The 3850-nt window shown below is 28.1% G+C and overlaps 1 protein-coding gene and 1 non-coding gene across 5 annotated transcripts in view; both read left to right on the forward strand.

Annotated features, from left to right (window-relative positions):
• LOC100165428 (aminopeptidase N) overlaps positions 1–3850 on the forward strand; it is an 81689-nt gene that overhangs the window by 39825 nt on the left and 38014 nt on the right. The gene's annotated exons all lie outside the window — the stretch shown is intronic.
• TRNAR-CCU lies at positions 1910–1982 on the forward strand. Its single transcript has one exon. It is a non-coding gene; the product is annotated as a tRNA-Arg (tRNA).

Raw genomic sequence — 3850 nt, forward strand, 5'->3', positions numbered from 1 at the left:
GACGTGGGTGAGAACTTCTATGTATCAAGAACGTTTTACAAATCTTTTTATTCTACATATAGAGAAAGATGTAACAAAAAAATATGGATACTGAATGTATTTTAAATGAATTTTCCTTAGATAAATTTATCTTTCTAAATCCTCGAGGATGATGGTTTTAAAATAAAACATTTAAGACAAATATTTTATAGTACCTATTTATTTTCTACAGTACCTACAATTTACAAATAATAATAAAATCGTAGTATTTTAGTATTTTGTATTAAATTAAATAATACAATGGTTTGCCGGTTCTAAAAAAAGTCGCCTAAATCCCCCTGTAATTACGCCACAGGTGCCTGGTAGGTAACATATAGGCGCAATTAGGTGGGGACTAGGGAAGGCAAATATTTATCTATACCTATTAAGTTAAATTTCATCAATATCAATATTTTCTTATTTTTAACCAAGTAATTTTTGGCAACAAGCTATTTTTCTTATTACCAAATGTCATAATTCATAATGAATTAATGAAATAAGTTTTTAAAAAAAATTTCGACTGATTTAAGGTTTTTTTTTAAAATTACATTTTTAATTCATATCTTGTTTTATATGTGTATAATTGTTAGTAGCTGGCCGGTATATTACCACAATAAAAGATATTATCGTAATCGTAGTTAAAACATACCCCGTGTTTGTACGTTGGATCTTTAGGATATTTAAATGCATTCGTATTACCAGTATAGCGGTGTCTAATACGAGTTATGAGTAGGTAGGACGTAGGTAGGACAGGTCATAAGTGCCTAGTGCCTACTGACTACAAAATATAATAATTTAAAAATACTCGTACAAAATATCGTACAAAATAAAATAGCTAGTAAATACAAAGAATAAAAATTGTTTTTTCTTTTCGCAAACGAATCCCAATTCCCGGTTTTAAAACCGTAATATGGACTGATATGATGAATGATGATTTAATTAATCTGTCGGAAACTTAGAAAATAAAGACTTGTTAAACGATTGGTCGTAGCCAGTGTTGGGTAAGTTACTTTACTCGTTACTAAGAGATAAATGTAATTAGGTTACTTTACTCGTTAGTCAAATAAAATTGTAATGAAATTACTTTACTTTTCAAATAGAAAAGTAACTCATTACTTTCTCGTTACAAAAATAAAAATTTTTTTTTTAATTTCTTGGCAATTAACTTCTGCAGGCAAATTGAACAAGAATATACTTTACAAAATATGTATAGTTAATAGGATCATATACAATTTGTGTCTTCCACACAAGTTATATTCATAGGAAACCTATTTAAAGGAATCAAATTAAATAATAAATTTAATTAACTCTTCTCGTGATTTACGGTGCAATTAAACATTTCAAATGTCAAAACCATTGAAAACTGAATTGTGCCGAGTTAAAATTAAATATATAATATACATATTAGATTGGTAAACATAATAATGCCCGCATTATACATATATTTTTTTTCAATTCGCAATAGGCATACCTATATAGGTAGGTAATTAATAATTCGAAACGTTATTCTATAGAAATTACTTTTTCGTTACTTGGAAATAATTCTAATGAAATTACGGAACGCGTTATTTTCGTTACGTTACTACCCAACACTGGTCGTAGCCCGTAGGAATAATCATTGATTATAAATACTAGTATTTATGATCTGTATTCTGTACAGTATTTATATTACAGTACCTATATACCTATAAGTACAAGAATACAAATTAATATCACTATATTAAGAATTTTTTATTGTAATTTAAGTTTTAACAAAGCTATTATGATTACGAGCTTACAACATAATATTTCGGTTTCACACATATTATTTACACACAAAAATACGTATTAAAACGATTACTATTGTTTACGATTGGCTTAAATTCTACCAATTCATTAGATTCACGCACCAGCCCCTGTGGCCTAATGGATAAGGCATCGGTCTCCTAAACCGGGGATTGTGGGTTCGAGTCCCACCAGGGGTACGGGCCAAATTTTTTGCATTTTTTTCCAATTGTTTTTTACGTATTTTAATTTATATTTACCTAGCATTAAAACTTGAATTCTTCAGCGCGTATAAAAAGTTGTAAAATCAATTTTTCCGCTTTCGGAACAATATACTTATTTAAAAAAATTCACATTGAAAACGTACAAGCTGCGATATTGAATTTTAGGTTCTGAGCGGAGATGATGTGTTTCATTTTTTATTTTTTTGTCAGTTATCACCTTTTGAAGCAGTAAAAATACTACATCTCAATATCACTTCTGATACGAAAGTGAAATCTAAAATGTAATGACGGTAAGAAATAAAAAAATTCCCAGTATAACTTAATAGTTAGGAAAAACATCAAAAAATAATAGGAAAAAACGAGTTTTTGTCAAAATCGATTTTGTAAATTTGTTGTAGGCCAATAATGAATTAATTGTAGATACTTGACATTTTCACCAAGCGTTTATATTTTGACTCTTTTTGAGCTATTTGTAGACATTTGACATTTTTGAATTTTTTTTAGCGTCGATAAAACATTATGGACTTGTAAAAACACGGATAATTTAATGCAAGATCCCACATAAGTTGTGTCTATTATTAACTATTTTTCTTATTGCATCGTATTACTTTCGAATCGTAAATCGTAATCCGTAAATCCGTTGACAGTATAAACTAGTTTATACACTAGGAAATTAATTTTATGGGAATTAATATTATGTTGAAAACATAATAATAATAGGTATATTATTGAAGTGTTAGACTTATGGACAAAGGTACCTAATATACTGTAATTATAAACTGGACAATATTTTTTTCGCAATCATATTTGTTAAGAAATTTATTTTCATAGAAAATATTTCGTTGGGAATAGGCATAGAATATTTTCATAATTCGAGGAATATGGCTTATTGAAGCGTTTTATAGTAAAAATACCTATATTATAAGCATTTTAGAGGAGAATTTTTTTTAACGATCGTAAGAAGCCGATATTCAATATTTTTATTAAATAGTTAAATAATTAATCGATAAAAAGTAAAAAAAACCATGCGATATTGGACGATTGGAATACGATATCAAAAATCGTACCTATACCTTTTTAGTGGCTAGTTTGATAATAATAACATTCTATTTTATTCTGTGATTCTATTGAGTATTGGATAACACAGCTGTAAGGATGTTAAGATATTAAGCTTTAATTTATTTATTATTATTCATAATTTCATTAGGAAAATATTTTCTTTAACTAGGTAATATAGGTATGCGTAATGTTAGCATAAAAATGGTGTGGGCAGTATTAATTTAATTATTGCCTATTGGTAATGTTAATACCTACTAAAGGGTTAACACTTAACTGAAACAGTTTGATAAATTATAACATACCGGATTTCATACTTGAATGGTAACTAGGGTTGCCGCCTTTGAAAGAGAGCAGCCCCGGAGACAGGCCGATAAGCAAAAAAAAAAAGGTGGGTAAGTGGATGTCGCTCTGCTGTACAGCAGGTTACAAGTGGGACACTGTATAATGGATAGAATTAAATTTGAGTTCAATGATATAATATCACTGTATAAGAAAAACGATTCTGAGCGGAGACGGTATATCAGTCTATGTATTAGACATATATATACTTATCTATGGTATTAAAAAAAAAATTGACCTATAATAGGTACCTATAATAAATTCCAAATTAATCATATCATAATATCTATTAGGTACTTATAACGCGTTATACATCAACAAAAAACCGTGGTACTATCATAGATATATAATAGTATACTTTAGAAGTTTCAAGTACCCACGAATAATATTATACAATCACAATAAAATAACTAAAATAGTTATCCTAGGTTTATAATATGTAATTT

The sequence above is a fragment of the Acyrthosiphon pisum genome, chromosome A1 (genome assembly GCF_005508785.2).
Source record: "Acyrthosiphon pisum isolate AL4f chromosome A1, pea_aphid_22Mar2018_4r6ur, whole genome shotgun sequence".
Classification (NCBI taxonomy): domain Eukaryota; kingdom Metazoa; phylum Arthropoda; class Insecta; order Hemiptera; family Aphididae; genus Acyrthosiphon; species Acyrthosiphon pisum.